This window comes from Pseudophryne corroboree, chromosome 6, assembly GCF_028390025.1.
Source record: "Pseudophryne corroboree isolate aPseCor3 chromosome 6, aPseCor3.hap2, whole genome shotgun sequence".
NCBI classification, from domain to species: domain Eukaryota; kingdom Metazoa; phylum Chordata; class Amphibia; order Anura; family Myobatrachidae; genus Pseudophryne; species Pseudophryne corroboree.
Window position 1 is genome coordinate 167,884,008 of NC_086449.1, and position 20,113 is coordinate 167,904,120.

General features: G+C 42.0%; 1 protein-coding gene across 4 annotated transcripts in view; it reads right to left on the bottom strand.

Moving 5' to 3' along the window:
• The window catches only part of ADD2 (adducin 2), a 276,848-nt gene that overhangs the window by 207,470 nt on the left and 49,265 nt on the right, over positions 1-20,113 (bottom strand). The gene's annotated exons all lie outside the window — the stretch shown is intronic.

Here is a 20,113-nt window from a genome sequence, read left to right on the forward strand (position 1 = left end):
CGACAGCAAAGGCAACGCTGATGCTGTCAACGTTTTAGGGATGGTTACCTTTTATCAAGACACAACCAGCAACCTGTGATACAAAACATTTAAATACAAAACCGGTACCTGGCAGGACTCCAATCGCGCGGCTACGTCCGTCCCTCCCTGCCGCCGAACAACGATGTCATCAGTGCAGGACTGCACCGAGATACCACGTCAGGCGGGTAGGGGGCACGGCTGCACACACGTCGGGGCATTGCTAGGCAACCAGAAACAACAGGAAGTGCAGACGTACTGAAATAACACTTTAACAATACAAAAACATGAAAATAACGAACAGTTAAAAACACCTAAAGATATGTATATCTATATACCCGGCAGCACTATCTTATACAGCAGAAAAGCTAATTAAAGAAGCATGCAATGTAAACCATATGCTGATATATAAATCGCTAACCCTCACAATATGAATTGTACTACAGCAAAACCATCCTGAAAACAGAATGATGTGCACCTTAATAATAGTATGATAGTGCGATAGCATACGCTAATTTGTGAACGGACAATCTAGTGAAAACAACAAAATATAAATAGTAATACTCTGTAATGCCTTATGTACTAAAAAGCATTGCATACTAGCAATATTCTAGTGAATAATAGTGCCTACATAAAATGCATAAAAAGCACACTTTAACGTCCAAAAATGGAACAGACTGTAGATGATAAATTACAGAAAACAATTAAAGCTAAGAGCTTCATTGAGGCCCTGCGGGTGAACCGTTTGGAGGGTGTGGATCCACCACGCTTCTTTTCTCAATAACACCTGGCCTCTATCACCACCTTTATTACTGGATGGAACATGGTCGATCATTTTATAGCGAATGGACGACAAGCTATGGTTACAATTTTTAAAGTGTCGTGCCACTGGAAGATCGCTGCCTCTACCTTCTAAAGCTGCTCGTATACTAGACCTGTGTAGGGCAATCCTCTCCTTGAACTGTCTAATGCTTTTGCCGACATATAACAGCCCACATGTAATAGACAATAAATTTACTGCTACATGTCAGTGTATACTTAATGTTGAAGAGCTTGCCCGATCTAGGATGATTAAAGGTACTACCAGGTTCTAGACAACTACAGGTAGTGCACCCTGTACATCTGTAGTTGCCCGGTTTACGAGTCAAGAAGTGTGGCAATTTTTCTCGACCAAAATCTGAAATATCATTATGAACTACTATGTCTTTTATATTGCAACCACGTTTGTATGCTGCCATAAGTGTGGTATCTTTGAAACAAGGTAATTCTTTGTCTCTAGCAATCACTGGCCATATGTCTTTGGCTTGGCGATGTAATTTCTTACTCGCTGTTGTGTAATCTTGAGTCCAAATCATTCTATTGTGTACCCTTCCTGAATCTTTGCGGACTAAGGTGTCTGGTCTAGGAGTGCTTAAGGCTTTTGACATCGCCAGCTTGAGGGATTCTGGAGAATAACCTCTAGTTGTGAATTTTGCAGCCATATTTTGCATCTGGATTTTAGCATCTTCCGCATCACTGCAGATCCGTCTGATTCTCAGAAACTGCGAAAATGGAAGACTCCATTTCATAGGTTCTGGATGGTGGCTATTAGCCCTTAATAAGGTATTGCGATCGGTAGGTTTATAATACATACTAGTGACAATATTGCAATCACTATCTACTGAAATGGCTACGTCTAGATAGTGTACAGTATTATAACTGCTCTCAAAAGTAAATTTAATGGCTGCATCTTTCTGGTTCACCTGAAACATCATCTCTTCAAATTCCTGTGGTGTACCTGACCAAATCATCAAAATGTCGTCGATATAACAACAAAATAAGACGATATGTTTGGAGTATGTCTCATTGTCAAAAAACAACTGCTTCTCTATTTCACTCATAAAAATATTCGCGAAACTGGGTGCCACACATGATCCCATGGCGCACCCAGTTCGCTGGCGAAAGATTTTCTTGTCGAACAGGAAATAATTCCTGTCTAAGGTCAATGCAAGCAGTTTGACAAAAAAATTTATATCAGGACCTGAATATTCAGTATTGGAATCCAGAAAAGCATGCATCACCGCTAAACCCCTATCATGGGGGATGCTAGTGTACAAATTAACTACATCAATGGTACATAACAGATACCGGGCTGGAAGAGGTGAAACAGATTGCAATATTCGAATGAGAGAGGTAGTGTCTGTCAGACATAAGGGCAATCCCAATATTAAAGGCTGTAAATAAAAGTCCAGATATCTAGATTATTTATAATATAACGAATCTCTGGCAGCGATGATGGGGCATCCAGGCGGGTTGACTGCATCCTTATGAAGTTTGGGGATCGTATAGAAAATTGGAGTCTTAGGCCATGTGACACTTAAAGCTTCTTTAGTGGCCGCTGGAATGACATTTGAAGAGACTGCTGATTGTAAGATAAGGTCAAGTTCCATTTTATACTGTACAGTAGGGTCCTCTGAGAGGATTTCATAAACAGCTGTATTATTCAGTTGTCGATAGGCTTCGTTCTTATAACTGGTTAAATCTTGCACTACGATCCCGCCCCCTTTGTCCGCCGGGCGGATCGTAATGTCGTCATATTTTCCAAGATTACTGAGTGCCACCTGCTCATTTTTAGAGAGATTGTAAGGTCCTTTAAACGTCTGTGGAGTAGCTTCGTTAATATATGTTTCCAAGCAACTGGAAAAACTTTTGATACTTTTGTTTTGTGAGAATGGATTAAATAGTGACTTCTTGTAGATGGGGATTTTCTCAGATGCAGAGAGGTTCTCTTGAAGAAATTCTTTGAGTTTAATGCGTCGGTTTAATTTAAACAAATCCACCTTATTGTTGAAGACATCTGGAGTACAGGTAGGGACAAAGGACAATCCTTTGTTCAACACATTAACTTCATCAATAGTGAGTGGTCTAGAAGACAGATTAAATACTAGACTTTCTTCCGTGACGTTTTTGGCGGCTTCCCTCCTGTTTTGGCCCCCCCGACGGGTCCTGGCTCTTTTGTCCGCTCGTTTTTTGAGCGAGTCTTTATTCCAGAATTGGTTTTCTTTGAGGAGGATGCCATAGCACATTCTGTATCACTTGATGAGATAGCTGTGCTTGATTGATCCGTCTCCAACGGAAATTTCCTTGGTGGCATATATGTCGGCAAAAGCATTAGACAGTTCAAGGAGAGGATTGCCCTACACAGGTCTAGTATACGAGCAGCTTTAGAAGGTAGAGGCAGCGATCTTCCAGTGGCACGACACTTTAAAAATTGTAACCATAGCTTGTCGTCCATTCGCTATAAAATGATCGACCATGTTCCATCCAGTAATAAAGGTGGTGATAGAGGCCAGGTGTTATTGAGAAAAGAAGCGTGGTGGATCTACACCCTCCAAACGGTTCACCCGCAGGGCCTCAATGAAGCTCTTAGCTTTAATTGTTTTCTGTAATTTATCATCTACAGTCTGTTCCATTTTTGGCCGTTAAAGTGTGCTTTTTATACATTTTATGTAGGCACTATTATTCACTAGAATATTGCTAGTATGCAATGCTTTTTAGTACATAAGGCATTACAGAGTATTACTATTTATATTTTGTTGTTTTCACTAGATTGTCCGTTCACAAATTAGCGTATGCTATCGCACTATCATACTATTATTAAGGTGCACATCATTCTGTTTTCAGGATGGTTGTGCTGTAGTACAATTCATATTGTGAGGGTTAGCGATTTATATATCAGAATATGGTTTACATTGCATGCTTCTTTAATTAGCTTTTCTGCTGTATAAGATAGTGCTGCCGGGTATATAGATATACATATCTTTAGGTGTTTTTAACTGTTCGTTATTTTCATGTTTTTGTATTGTTAAAGTGTTATTTCAGTACGTCTGCACTTCCTGTTGTTTCTGGTTGCCTAGCAATGCCCCGACGTGTGTGCAGCCGCGCCCCCTACCCGCCTGACGTGGTATCTCGGTGCAGTCCTGCACTGATGACGTCGTCGTTCGGCGGCAGGGAGGGACGGACGTAGCCGCGCGATTGGAGTCCTGCCAGGTACCGGTTTTGTATTTAAATGTTTTGTATCACAGGTTGCTGGTTGTGTCTTGATAAAAGGGAACCATCCCTGAAACGTTGACCGCATCAGCGTTGCCTTTGCTGTCGTTTTTCTGAGTGCCACCATACGTTCTTCTATATGCTCATTCTGAGAGGTTAGGCACCGGACCCGTTGTTTCCATTGCAAGCGTGAGTGCCGGACTTTTGTCTGTATCTATATATATATATATATAAATACAGTGCTCTGTCCCCAATACGACTCAAGTATGCAGTAGTCCATGCTTTTCTGACTGTGCTTAATGGTAATCAGAGCCGGCCCTAACCAATATGATGCCCTAGGCAATATTTTGGTTGGTGCCCCCTAGCACCGCCGCTAGTTCTGCAGGAGATGCCTGGCATGAGTCAGCTGGCAGCTCTGCTAACATCGGGCGCCTTTTGTTTATGAAAATGCATCGTATTTGCATTACTATGTGGCTAGGATCAACAAGCAGCTTCTGCTGATTAAAATGATATGCAGCATGCCTATATTCTGTGTGCGACTGCGGCTATATCTGCATATGAAATGCTACATTACAGTGATTTCCAGGACCACAGTACAATGTAGCATTTCGGATGCAGATAAAGCCGCAGTCACACACAGAATATAGGCATGCCGCATATCATTTTAATCAGCAGAAGCTGCTGGTGCCCCATAGCATACCAAATGCCCTAGGCATTTGCCTAGTTTGCCTATGCCTAAGGCCGGCTCTGATGGTAATTTCAATAGACTACTATTTATTTTAATAATAATTTGAAATTTCCTAATCTATTTAGCTTCACAACCTTTGTCTCATTTGAGAAGACAGCTATTTCGTTTTAGCCATGTTGCTAAATGACAAAAGGGCCTGACATGTGTGTAACCTCATATTTATACCCCGGGAAACAGCAAATGGTAATAGACAATAACGGAGTTCCTGGAAACTATTGGGAAAATGTATGATGTGGCGATATGGGCGAGAAGCGGTATCAGTGCACGTTATGTGCGCTATACCGCTTCTCCCCCATGTATGATGGCTGTGGTGCGGCCACAGTGACAGGCGCGCTCTGCGCACCTGCCCATATCGGCGCTGCTATCTAACAGATAGCAGGTCGATATGCACGGGCAATGTATGAACCAGTCAGCATCGCTGACCATTCCGACACCTGCAGCTGTCGATCTAGTAGTGAGGCGAAGCAGTAAGTGTTATATCGGCACAATGTGTGCCGCTATAACACATTTACCTATAAGAGCAATAAAAAAAGACAGTATTTTTGTGCTAAAATGCAAATTACTTTGGATTTAAGGATAAGCTCTGATCGCAAACTTTTTATATTAAAAATCATATTTGACAGAAGTCATTACTCTTGTCAAAGATGACTTTTAATGTGGACGTGGAATGTATCATTCCACACCGTTGCATACAGTTGGGCTAATGCAATGCACTAAAGATTCCAGAGCACAGCTTGTGTAGATTTGGATTAGGGCAGTCTGGAAATGTGCACAGGCAAGTAAAGCAATGCAGAGTATACCCATTTTGATGGCTTCTCCATTTAGGTGGGACTGAGATGAGACCGGCATGTTCAGGTAGACACAGTTCAGGGACAGCGTATTAATTTGAGTTATACGGTCCTTGTGCGCGTAGAACGTACTTGCCTACTCTCCCAGAAGTTGCAGGAGACTCCTGTTTGTTCATGTAATTCCCCACACCCCTAGAAAAGTTGCTGGGTCTCCCACATCCTGTCCACTTCTAGTGAAGAGGGCAGGATGTGAAGATAATACCAGTTATCGCGACTCCGTATGGAGGGTGCGGGGCTAAAAGGACAGTTATCGTGGATTCGCAATTTACGGGGCATAATGACATGAGAGCCCAGCCCCGCTGCCTGAAGTGGCCAGCTGCATCTTCTCCCGGCCAGGAGAAACACAATGCAAAATCATGCACTTGGGTCTCAAAAATCCAAAGGCTAAATATAGTATAAATGGCACTATACTGGAAACTACTGAGGAGGAAAGGGATCTAGGAGTCACTATTTCAGGTGACTTAAAGGCAGGTAAGCAATGTAACAAAGCAGTGAGGAAGGCTAGTCAGATGCTTGGCTGCATTGGGAGAGGAATCAGCAGCAGAAAGAAAGAAGTAATAATGCCACTGTTGTTGCCTTATAGGTAATTGTCTGCACTTCGTCTAATATTAGGGCAATAGATGTTGTCTGAATCAAAATATAATTCATTATAAATAGGCGATGTTACCATAGTGGACAGTATAGTGGATATATATAGTAAGGAATAGATATGAAATAAGTTTGAATGTATGAGGTAATGTTTAGCTGATTTATCATCAGACAGCAATATTGGCGACCACGATTTGGACTTGTTATTACTGAATCTGATTATCTGATTTATAATATTTATTAGGAGTAGCAAATGCTATAAGCTGGCTACCAAATCTGCAGAATCACGGTGGGGATGTATCTATGAAAATTTATTACCATTGTGTAATGTCAATTTTGTATTCTGTATAACCTAGGATAAATGTGTTAGTGCAATATACATTATTTTAACTAACATAATATCTATTAGGAAGCAGCACCAATGGCTATAAGCCTGCTGGCAAAGTACAAGATCACAGTGGAATAGGTTACAAATGAGAATAAAGAATTTAAAGGCCTAGAATAGAAAATGTGCACAGTGGAAATGAGTATTTCCAAATAAATGAATATATGTACCAGGTATTAGAGTTTAACCTTAAGACACCGGTCAATCTTAAGGAGAGGATACCGTCAGTACAAAAACAAGGAATATAAAAATTTAGCATTGTAAATGATTGCAATGTTAAAAATGCAAAAGTTTTCTGTAGCATTAAGAAAAATGCGCAGAACTGCGGCTTTAGAAGCCAAACAGAAATGTAAAGAAGAATCAGGTTCTCGTCTTCGTAAGGCGTGCCTGACCATTAATGCAAAAATGCATTCATTATTTAAGTCCCTTAAACAGAAAAATAAACAGAAAAAGTTTGGGGCAGAAGCAAAAAGCCTGGCAGATTGTAAGCAAACTGTCATGACCTCTCAGGAGGAGATAAAAGAAAGTACAAGGGAGAACATTGTAGATGTAGGTGAGACTCAGGACAGCACTGTCCATGTGCAGCACACAGAGTCTGCTATGGTCACACAGACCACCAGCAGAACAGCCTCTTTGGTAAATGAAGAAAGTAGCAATGTGCAGGATGTGTCTATCATCAGACAGCACATTAATGTAAAGGAGGTAGCAGCAATAGGAGATGTCCCCTATACTGTTTCTAGTAAGGGGGAAGATCAGTGTAATTCAGATTATGAGTATTCTGCTGAATACACTCTCAGAGTTCCCAATGTAAATGAAGAATTTGTTATGCCCTTAGGCAAAGGTGAATTGTCAGCAGACTTAAACACGGATAGCTGCAGTACAGTGCACACAGGGGTGGAGAAGTTCTCCATGGTGAAAAATCTAATGGTAACCAGAGTTGAAAACCCTGAAATGTATTCACCTGGGAACATGTTTAAAGGGAAAATCCATGAAATTAATTCAGGAATGCATGTTTACAAACAAAGTTCCCAAACTTTTGTAACCCCCACACAACACTCAGAGACATCTAGTGATGGTGCAAATGTTTGCAGTCTCTCAGAGAGACCACATGCAGAATGTCATTCTGCAAACCACACACCAATTAACAATGACAAAAAGGATCACCAGGATGAAAATGTTTTTATGCACTGGTGCCATAACCATTTTATTAAAGGTGTGGACAAACAGAAGGCCCTGGAACCTACAAAACATATTTGGCAAAGTCTAACAAGTTTCTCTCCCCACAAGAATATTTTTCAGGAAATACAAGATGCTTCAAGACCAAGAAGCCATGCCAAGCAGCAAACGCTATGGTTGGAGACAGTCTGGGACCAGGCTGCATCACAAGGGAGTATGGTCACAAGTGAATACGGTAGTATCATTCCTTTACTTGTTAGATCCAATGTAGCCATTGTTTGCTTTGATGTTCCAACAGCCACAGTTTCCAAATTAAACCTGCATCATATCTGCAGCGACAATTGTACTGCCATTGACACACAAGGTGACAGGAAAGATTGGCACAGGCCAGAAACAATTGTTTGTTTGTTATTCAATCTTTAAAGACACATTTGTAAATTCTGTACCTGATAACATGCAGCAGATAGGACAGAATGCATAGCACGGTATGTTAAATCACTGTATAAATATCTGTGATATTCATTGTATGTATTTTTGTTTGATTCATAGTAATCCTGGCAACCTGTATACAGAATGGTGCAAGACTCCAAAAAGACTCCAATTTACAAGGGAAAAGGTCTTCATTAACCCTTTCATCGCTGCTATCCAGCAAAATCTACATAGCATCCCTAAAGACTGATATATGGACAAATCCTCAAGGAGTTTTCCAGTTTCACAAGAAAGGGGAATGTTTTCATTAACCTTTTCATCACAAGTAATCATTACTTGTCTTTCAAACTACATGTACACTCCCAAAACAGTGTACAGCACATCTCATCACTGTGATTATACAGAACTGTCTCATCCCTTCATATACCTTAATCACATATATGTAAACATTTGTCTGATATATATATATATATATATATATATATATATATATATTTGATATCATTGTATTATATACCTTGTAAATATTTTATGTTTTTTTTTTTATATTACACAGTAGATACTACCTATGCTTCCTTCGTAAAAGCTTCAAAAGTAATTAAATATCTAATACTGGATGGAATTAGATTTAGTCAAAGCCATTCCTAAATGATATTTAATATCTATTTGAAGCAAAATTGTATTCATTTATTGTATTGATAGCATGTTACTATATACACATCAAAAGCATTTTAAATAATTATTAGTCAAAATATAGGTAGGATAGAAAACGCCTTTATATGGGTTAAACTGGTATAGGGTTATTTAAGATTGAGATGTATAAATAGGTTCAAGGTAGAATAAGGAGACTTAAGACTGCATGGTAATTTATTCAGTGAGGAAATACAGAACAGAGTAGGTGTACTACTCACAGCCATTTGTGGTACTATTGCCCGAAGACAATTAAGACCTACTATTAACAAGCAAAGAAAGAAAGAAAGAAAGAAAGAAAGAAAGAAAGAAGGAAAGAAAGAGAAAAAAAAAAAAAAAGACTGTTTCATATATGCCTGTTCTATTCAAAATCACAACCTGTTTGTGCAAAAGCAATATGGACACTTGTCACAACTGCGGCATTGGAAAAACATTTAAAGGACGCACAAGGCTAAAGACCATTACTGAGGGTCGTCACAAGTACTGAATGTTCAAGACACAGCACTCGACGTACACAGCCCTCTGCCTCAAACAGCGAAATGGCAAGCAAAGGAGCAGCTGCTATGAAGAATTCTACTTCAACTGCCTTCATGATGCAAACGTAATACGTCTCCAATGGCAAGCAAACCACGCAGATGACATTACTCTCCCAGTAAATTGCTACAGCCAAGAACAGCAAAAATGTCCAAACGTACTGATCCAGATACAGAAAAAAAGGTCTACAATTGGGCTATGGTATTCCAAATGTCTGTAGAAATTAGTTTTCCTCATGAATACTGAATAAAAACCTCAGTCTTGTCTGCTTTAGTTAAAAAGTAGAATAAGGTTAGGTAAGCTAAGAATTTTTATAGATTTTTAAAATCACAATGGTTATTATTATTACACTTATGGTATATATTAGGGTTACAACAAAAGTTATGTTTTGAAGAAATATTTTGAAATGTATTTGGAAGCAATTACGCTAGTTTAATGTGTGGCCAATCAAAATAATTTCTCATGGCCACAAGGGGGCGACTGTTGCCTTATAGGTAATTGTCTGCACTTCGTCTAATATTAGGGCAATAGATGTTGTCTGAATCAAAATATAATTCATTATAAATAGGCGATGTTACCATAGTGGACAGTATAGTGGATATATATAGTAAGGAATAGATATGAAATAAGTTTGAATGTATGAGGTAATGTTTAGCTGATTTAAGAGATTAGGTTTGTGTATGTGTTTATATAGATATACTGTATATTTGTGTTTTACTGCAAGATGGTAATAAAATAGTGTAGGGAACAGGTTTATTCTGCTCTAGTCATAAATAAGGCCAGAGAGGTTACAGTAAGATCAAGAGTCATTGTAGAGAAAAGGTATTAGGCCATAAATGATAATAGGTATGTGACAGAGCTCTGTTGGTCATTGGAATTCACAGGTGTGCTTACAGTAGATCAGAATCTACTGGTTTGTCTATTGTCCAGTGAATGTTAAAAGCTAGGGAGCATAAATTAACTACTATGAAAAGAGATCACATCCATTGATAAAACATTGTGTAACCGACCCCAGGAAAACTTGTCAATACAACAGAACTTTGGATGAAAAGACATTCCAGATTTTACAATACTATACTTGCTTAAGGCAGTGTGGACACCACACTTTTATGACACCATGCCTCCGTGAACAGGACACGACAGCCCAGTTCAATGTTTGTTTTATTACACCTTGGAATCTGACAAACCTATAATTACCTATTCCATTGGAAACTATGAGAATATGATAGTTTGAATTGGTAAAATATGAGATAAAAGGACCAGACTTGTAGTTAGGAGTTAGAAGGAAGAGGGAGAGGGAGAAGAAGAAGGAGAAGGAAGGAAGTCAGTCAGGAGGAGAAGTCATGGAGAACATGCAGAAGGAATGATTCTTGGGATGGCAATCTTTAACTTGCAAGTATAAATATGATAGTAATTGGAACTGTTTGTGAAACTTATGTCATGTTGTTTTATGTTATGTAACGAAGGAAGCTTAATATAATAATTAGCATATATATCACTACTGTGTATATCTTATTCTGTACGATTTGATCTGCCTGTAAATAAAGAATCATATAAAAAGAGCGGTAATATTCAAGCTTGAACTCTCTTTAAGGAATCTTAACTTCATAAATTAATAAGTCATATGTATAAGGACTGCATATATGTATCAGCCAATTAGTTTGTAGGCCTGACGTAATATATTTGCAGATATATATGATAAACGCATATTAATTAAAATATATCCATATATTAAATACCATATATGATATATTAAATATTAATATTCATAAATATGATTCCATAAAGCAATACTGTATAGGTCATTGGTACGGCCTCATCTAGAATACTGTGTTCAATTCTGGAGGCCATATCTTCAGAAGGATATTAATACATTAGAAACTGTACAAAGACAGGCAACTAAAATGGTGCATGGCCTACATCACAAAACATACCCAGAAAGACTAAGAAATATCAATATGTATAGTTTGGAGCAGAGAAGGGAAAGGGGGGACATGATAGAAACTCAAATATATCAAGGGTTTTAACAAAGTCCAGGAGGGAAACATTCTCCAAATGAAGAGAAGCAATAGGACACAAGGACATGCACTGAGACTGGAGGAAGGGAGGGGGGTTCAGGGGAAATTTGAGGAAAAATTACTTCACAGAAAGGGTAGTGGACAAGTGGAATAGCCTCCCATCAGAGGTGGTAGAGGCTAAGACAGAAGAGCAATTTAAACATGCATGGGATAGACATAAGGATATGTTTACAAAGAAATAAGGATTAAACAAGGTTAGAGAAAAAAATAATGTAAAAAAAAAAAAGGGTCAGACTAGATGGGCCAAGTGGTTCTTATCTGCCGACAAATTCTATGTTTCTATGTTTCTAATGTAGGCAAGTATGTCCTAGTACAGGGCAGGTGCAAGTATCATCAATGATGTTTACTAGTAGTGCAGTAAACCAGGCTGATATGTTTTAGACGCTGATGTGTGCTGTTCAGCACATGGGTGAATATTTCTGTGCCTGTTTCTTTTTATGTAAGCCATATTAACTCCAGTTCTGCGCCACCCCCATTACGTCTCTAATGCAGCAGTAGAACATAAACACCTCCTTTCCGCAGAGATTTTGCAACTTTACGGGCCAGCCCCCACCTTATGTATTCCAGTAGTATCTCCTTCACATACAGCCAATATAATATTGGCTGAGCCCACCCATGCCTTGCAGGTAAGCAGCTTGTAGTAGTCAATAGTCATATGTTCAGCTTCTGTTGTTTTTCCATTATCTTTAGCTCTTAAATTGTACAATTTGGTTCTTTAACACTTTAAATTAAATCAATACGGCTAATTTATACATAATGTTCTCTTAATGGCTCTAAAAGCCAATTCTACTTTCTAAAAAGTTCCCATACAATGTAATTTCCCACTCTGCTTACCCAAATTATATTAGTCTGCTGCCTCCAGGTCTGCAAACAGCCTATTTTTGTATGAATCTCCTCAGGGGTTATTGCAGCATTTCTGGAATACTTAGAATGACCCGAAAAATGTCAATGTTTTTGTATGCACTAAATTTCAAGTGCATTTTGTTAATGGTAATTAGCTGGTACAAAGGTGAGGAGTCTAATGCACCAGTGGTCTTCACCAGAGATGGCCGCAAGGGAGTTTGGTTTTCGTGGTGGTGGCGCACAGTCCACAGGTCGCAGCCCCCTGCCCTGTGTCCTGATGTGACAGGCTACTTGTTTTATATGGAAGATTGGCCCGCAAGCCAGGGACTGACACATAGAAAGGTCATGGATAAGACAACAGGGATAAAACACTGGAAAGTCAGTAAACAAGACTAGATAGGACTGGTACAGAGATGTCTGGGATATGCCACAAGGATATAAGGGAGTAAGGTCACAGGATAAGTCAGGTCATATTGGACGAATTAAGGGGTCTATTTACTAAGCCTTGGATGGAGATAAAGTCGCTAGAGATAAAGCATCAGCCAATCGGCTCCTAACTGTCATGTCACAGGCTGTGTTTGAAAAATGACAGTTAGGAGCCGATTGGCTGGTACTTTATCTCCAGCTACTTTATCTCCATCCAAGGCTTAGTAAATAGACCCCTAAGTCATTTTTATGCCCATTTTGATATGGAAAATAAATTGGTAGTGTCTAAACTGCTTCCTGAGTGTGTTGATCAGGTGTTCGTTTTCTCAGAAGGTGAGCTTAGAAATTAGGTTTTAGTGTCCAAAACGCCTCTGGCCCCGACGGTATTACGGGGAAAGTATTGAAAAGGTGTGCTGATGGGATCTATCAGATTTTCACCTATAGTTTTAACCTGTCTTTATCACAGTGCATTGTCCCTGAATGCTTTAAGAATACGTTGGTTATTATGGAGATTAAGTCGCTAGAGATAAAGCATCAGCCAATCGGCTCCTAACTGTCATGTCACAAGCTGTGTTAAGGGGGAGAGCCGTGCTTAAGTTCTAAGCAATCTGAATAGATAGCTTAGAAATTAAGCACAGATCTTTCCGTGTGTATGCCCCATAACGATAGTGATGCGCGGCCCCGCGCGTCGCTATCGTCGGTACTAGATTGGCCGGCATGCAGGCCAAATCTAGTTAGATCGCTCACTTCGCCGCTTGGTGAAATGAGCGTTCCCCCCGTCCACCTTCCTCACTCAGCACACATCGCGCTGTGTGCTGAGCGGGGAAGAGATGTGTGCTGAGCGTTCTCTGCTACATCGCTCAGGACACATCTCTGGGAGAAATCTCCCGGTGTATATGGCCCCTTAGAGTACTTTTTGTTGATTACAGCGCAGCATTTAAAACCATCCTCCTTACTGCTTTGATTAGAAAATTGTTGCACCTTGAATTCCCTGTCACACTTTGCAACTGGGCTTTAGATTTCTTAATAAATTGACAGCAACAAGTTAAGGTGTGTACACACGGTAAGATCTTTTCTTCCGATTCTGACTATATAGTCAGAATCGGAAGAAAAGATAGTGCAGATCGCAAGGTGACAGTCACCTTGCGATCCCGATCCGATGCCGATGCGCGAACCCGCACGGTCGGCATCGGCCGAAAAAATAGGCTGTGCAGGCAAGTCAATCCTGACTATCTCTATAGAAGAGATAGTCAGGATTGACACTTAGCCAAAATCGCACAGAACCAGGATCGCAAGCACACTCATTATGTGCTTGCGATACTGGCTAAGTGCCGACCCGGCCCCCCGTCGCACAGTGAGAATCGGATAAGTCCGAATCTCACCGTGTGTACACACCTTTAGACTGGGATGTTTGAAGTCATCTATTATTAAGATTAGTACTGGTACCCCACAAGGGTGTGTTTTAAGCCCACTTTTATTCTCATTAGGATTGTGTTTCCTCGTTCTCGTCTGAATCAAACTCTATTATAAAATTTGCTGACGATATGACAATGGTGGGGCTGATATCAGATGGAGATGAGACGTTGTGCCGAGAAGAGGTAGATAGGTTGGTTAGCTGGAGTGAGATTAATTGCTTACTTTTAAATTCGAAAAAGAATAAAGAAATCATCACTGATTTTTGGAAGACAAATAAGTCTAAATTCTTACCGGTACTTATTGCAAACTTGGAGGTTGAAAGGGTAAAATATTTTTAATTATTAGGAACCATCAACTCAGATGATTTGTGATGGAGTGCCAATGTTTTAACTATAGTAAAGAAGGCACAATAGCGTCTGTATTTTTTGAGGAAACTGAGGGCAGTAAACTTGTCCATGAAACACTTAATGAATTTTTATCATTGTTATCATTGTGTTATTGAAAGCATTCTAACTTATTGTATTTCAGTTTGGTACGGAAATTGCACCAATTTAGACAGTAAGTTGTTAAGGCCCATACACATTAGACGATGTCGCTCTGTGAGCGACATCGTCTAACGTTTCCCCCTCCCGGGCCGGCCGGTCGGCGGCCGCCTGTACGCACTGAGCGATATGACCGCTCATATCGCTCAGTGACGTCACGCCCCCGCCAGCCCTGCATGAAGGTCGTGGACGGGGCCGCGCATCGGTCGTCGCTGGCGGCATACACACTTGATGATAAAATGAGCGACGTCGCTCAAGGAGGGGGAAAATGAGCGACGTCGCTCATTTTATCGTTAAGTGTGTATGGACCTTTAGAGCAGGTTGTCAAGACAGCTGGCAATATCATTGGCACTGAATTGCCCACCGCTGAATAAGTGTATATTAGGAGTAGTCTACGGAAAGGAAATAGTATTGTAATGGATTGTGAACATACGTTCCACAGTATGTTTTGGCTGTATAAAATCTAGAACCTCACAGTTTAGAAACAGTTTTTTTCCATCCATTATTGTAAGAACGAACCTAGCCGGGGATTTCTAATATATATTCTGTTTCTAGATTGTTATGCGTATATGGTTGATCTGGAGTAAAATTTTGTTCTGTAAAATGTATTTTATTGTTTTGTACAATGACAAAATAAAGTCAGTCTATCTATCTATCTATCTATCTATCTATCTATCTATCTATCTATCTATCTATCTATCTATCTATCTATCTACATAGGAGGTAGATAAGAATAAAAGTCAGCTTGAGGTTTATAGAGCACAATCTGAAAGTCTCGCCTCTCTGATGTCAGCAGTAACATGACCTCAAGGACACATCTGCCCAGTTCGGCAACTTGATGACATGATTTGCCCTGAATTGTCATTGTAGCTCCGGCCCTAGCTTAAAATGCTCTCCAAAATGTTGTGATACCCTCGCAGCTCCCAGGACTTTCCACCTGGCTGTCTCCTCCCGGAGGGGGCAGCCAGGGTATCATTAAGGGCATGATGTACTAAGCATCACACCGGCAATGCAATTTATCTGCAATGCAATTTATTGGGTACATACTGGCCTTAATAATGCTGGTATGTACTTAGAAATGTGCATTGGACAGCTCTCCCGATAAGAGCTCTCCTTTGAGATAGAAGAACTTTAGAACCCAGAGTCCTTCTGCGCATGATCAAAGTAGTGTTTGCAGCCACGGGGGGTGCTGGGAGGGAGCCGATTGGATCCCTCTCAGAAGGCAGGCTAATATAGGCCCATGGGCTTCTATTGGTTAACACCATCTAAAGATGGACTCACCAGGTCGAAGCTCTGGAATGTGTTCCAGACCTTGGTACGGGAATGCGTCCAAAACTGTGAACAATGAGATTTTCAAAGTTCTGGCTGTATTTTCAGCTTCAGTACATCCCACCCTAAATATGATATAGTGTCTGTTTTTTTGCATTGTATATCAGAAATGCAGCAGTGACAGGGCTGGATGAATAGCAAGATATCCAGGGCAGTCACCTAAGGGCCCCCACACATAGCTACATAATCAGTATCAGGCTGCCTATGGGTGGCATGGTGCACAATGCAACAAATGATGCAGCGACAGGCAACATTGTCAGTGAGGGCATGAGGAGGTGAGTGGGAGGGGCAAGGGGGAGGTTCAAGAAGGCCTGACATGTTCACAGTGTACCACCAGAGGCTCCTTCACAGATCCTGCTGATCTGAGAACACAGGGAGGCGGGTAGCAGTGGGGATTCATAATATGACAGGGGAGCTCTGTATGGGATGTGAACAGGCAGCATGTTCAACACATTTGTGGTGCTGAGGGTAAGCAGGGACAGCAAAAGTGGGGTGTGGGGGTACTAATTACCCGAGTTCGGGCCTAATGGAGGGGCCCGCATACAGTGCCCCCATGTGGAGTGCTATTTCTACAGTTTTGTTTGTTGTTGTTGAGACATGGCCACTCTCCCTTACATCAGACCATACCCCCTGTACCTGGGCCCAGTCACATTCTCTACGGCCCTGGGAGTATACAGTATATGCATTATATTTTATAATAACATTGCCAGTATATCATTTTGACAACTTTATTGGTAGGGGCAGGTCCGGCGCTACCCGCTCAGCGAGGTCTGCAAAGCAGGGAGGCGCTGGGCTAAAGAGGCGCTCTTCCTGCTCTGCTACCTTACTGACGTTCAGCGCGGAGTGCGCCTGTCACACTGTCAGTCAGCAGCAGAGACGGCAGCATGAACTGAAACGTCCGTCTGATGCTGAGTACTGACACATCCTGATTCCTGTCTATGTCAGAGCCCTCCCCCCTTCTCTCTCCCCCTTGCTCCTCCTGCTGCACCTGTCAAGCAGGAAAACAGGCTGCAATGTCGCCCCTCCCTCCCCTGTGACTCGGTAGTGGAGTCGGAGCACTGCCTCCAATACACAGGAAGTCATGTGCACTGGAGGAGCCAGCAGTGTCAGGAATGAGAAGAGGAGCAGGCAGCCACACGGAGGGAGGAGCAGAGACTCGGGTAAATATACTGCTGAGCGGAGCATCATATTTATGTGTACTGGGGAAGGGGGGGGCAGTGGGAAACGCAGGATTTGCATGGGGGGGTTTCCAGAACTGGGTGGAGCCAATCACGGGGGTGGGACTGAGGTGACCCAGTATATGCTGGGTCCATAAAACTAGTGTGTGTGTGTGTGTGTGTGTGTATATATATATATATAATACACAAATACGGATAGGAGGAAGCAGGCAAAAAGTGTATTCAACAACACATCTACAGGACCTGCCTTTTTAAAGACGCAGAGTGCAGCTTCCTCCTTTCCGTATTTGTAAGTATTTGTTTCAAGAGGGCACCGGTGCTTACTGTGGCCATCAGTGGGAGTGCCGATCCCCATATATATATATATATATATATACATACATATCTACACATATATATATCGTATATACACATATATATGTGTATATATATATATATATATTAAACGCATACATATATATATATATATATATATATATACATACATACAGTACACGTCTACTGTATACAGTATACACATGTATATATATATATCATATGTGTGTTTGTTTATATGTATGTATATATATATTTCTCTGACGTCCTAGTGGATGCTGGGACTCCGTCAGGACCATGGGGATTAGCGGCTCCGCAGGAGACAGGGCACAAAAATAAAAGCTTTAGGACTAGGTGGTGTGCACTGGCTCCTCCCCCTATGACCCTCCTCCAAGCCTCAGTTAGGTTTTTGTGCCCGTCCGAGCAGGGTGCAATCTAGGTGGCTCTCCTAAAGAGCTGCTTAGAAAAAGTTATTAGGTTTTTTATTTTCAGTGAGTCCTGCTGGCAACAGGCTCACTGCAACGAGGGACTTAGGGGAGAAGAAGTGAACTCACCTGCGTGCAGGATGGATTGGCTTCTTAGGCTACTGGACACCATTAGCTCCAGAGGGATCGAACACAGGCGCAGCCATGGAGTCCGGTCCCGCAGCCGCGCCGCCGACCCCCTTGCAGATGCCGAAAAGTGAAGAGGTCCAGAAACCGGCGGCAGAAGACTTTTCAGTCTTCATGAGGTAGCGCACAGCACTGCAGCTGTGCGCCATTGTTGTCAGCACACTTCACACCAGCGGTCACTGAGGGTGCAGGGCGCTGGGGGGGGGGGCGCCCTGGGCAGCAATGATAATACCTTGTTCTGGCTAAAAATACATCACATATAGCCCCTGGGGCTATATGGATGTATTTAACCCCTGCCAGGTCTCACAAACACCGGGAGAAGAGCCCGCCGAAATAGGGGGCGGGGCCTATCTCCTCAGCACACAGCGCCATTTTCCTGCACAGCTCCGCTGCGAGGAAGGCTCCCAGGACTCTCCCCTGCACTGCACTACAGAAACAGGGTAAAAAACAGAGAGGGGGTCACTTTTTTGGCGATATTGATATATTAAGCTGCTATAAAGGAAACAACACTTCTGTAGGGTTGTTCCTATATATTTATAGCGCTTGGGTGTGTGCTGGCAAACTCTCCCTCTGTCTCCCCAAAGGGCTAGTGGGGTCCTGTCTTCGATAAGAGCATTCCCTGTGTGTCTGCTGTGTGTCGGTACGTGTGTGTCGACATGTATGAGGACGATGTTGGTGTGGAGGCGGAGCAATTGCCGGTAATGGTGATGTCACCCCCTAGGGAGTCGACACCGGAATGGATGGCTTTGTTTATGGAATTACGTGATAATGTCAGCACGTTACAAAAATCAGTTGACGACATGAGACGGCCGGCAAACCAGTTAGTACCTGTCCAGGCGTCTCAGACACCGTCAGGGGCTGTAAAATGCCCTTTACCTCAGTCGGTCGACACAGACCCAGACACGGACACCGAATCTAGTGTCGACGGTGAAGAAACAAACGTATTTTCCAGTAGGGCCACACGTTATATGATCACGGCAATGAAGGAGGCTTTGCATATCTCTGATACTGCAAGTACCACAAAAAGGGGTATTATGTGGGGTCTGAAAAAACTACCTGTAGTTTTTCCTGAATCAGAGGAATTGAATGAAGTGTGTGATGAAGCGTGGGTTAACCCCGATAGAAAACTGCTAATTTCAAAGAAGTTATTGGCATTATATCCTTTCCCGCCAGAGGTTAGGGCGCGCTGGGAAACACCCCCTAGGGTGGATAAGGCACTCACACGCTTATCAAAACAAGTGGCGTTACCGTCTCCTGAAACGGCCGCCCTCAAGGATCCAGCTGATAGGAGGCTGGAAACTACCCTGAAAAGTATATACACTCATACTGGTGTTATACTGCGACCAGCCATCGCCTCTGCATGGATGTGCAGTGCTGGGGTGGTTTGGTCGGATTCCCTGACTGAAAATATTGATACCCTGGATAGGGACAGTATTTTATTGACTATAGAGCAATTAAAGGATGCTTTTCTTTATATGCGAGATGCTCAGAGGGATATTTGCACTCTGGCATCGAGAGTAAGTGCGATGTCCATATCTGCCAGAAGAAGTTTATGGACGCGACAGTGGTCAGGTGATGCGGATTCCAAACGGCATATGGAAGTATTGCCGTATAAAGGGGAGGAATTATTTGGGGTCGGTCTATCGGATTTGGTGGCCACGGCAACAGCCGGGAAATCCACTTTTTTACCTCAGGTCCCCTCCCAACAGAAAAAGACACCGTCTTTTCAGCCGCAGTCCTTTCGTTCCTATAAGAACAAGCGGGCAAAAGGACAGTCATATCTGCCCCGAGGCAAAGGAAAGGGTAAGAGAGTGCACCAAGCAGCTCCCTCCCAGGAGCAGAAGCCCTCCCCGGCTTCTGCAAAGCCCTCAGCATGACGTTGGGGCTTTACAAGCGGACTCAGGGGCGGTGGGGGGTCGACTCAAGAATT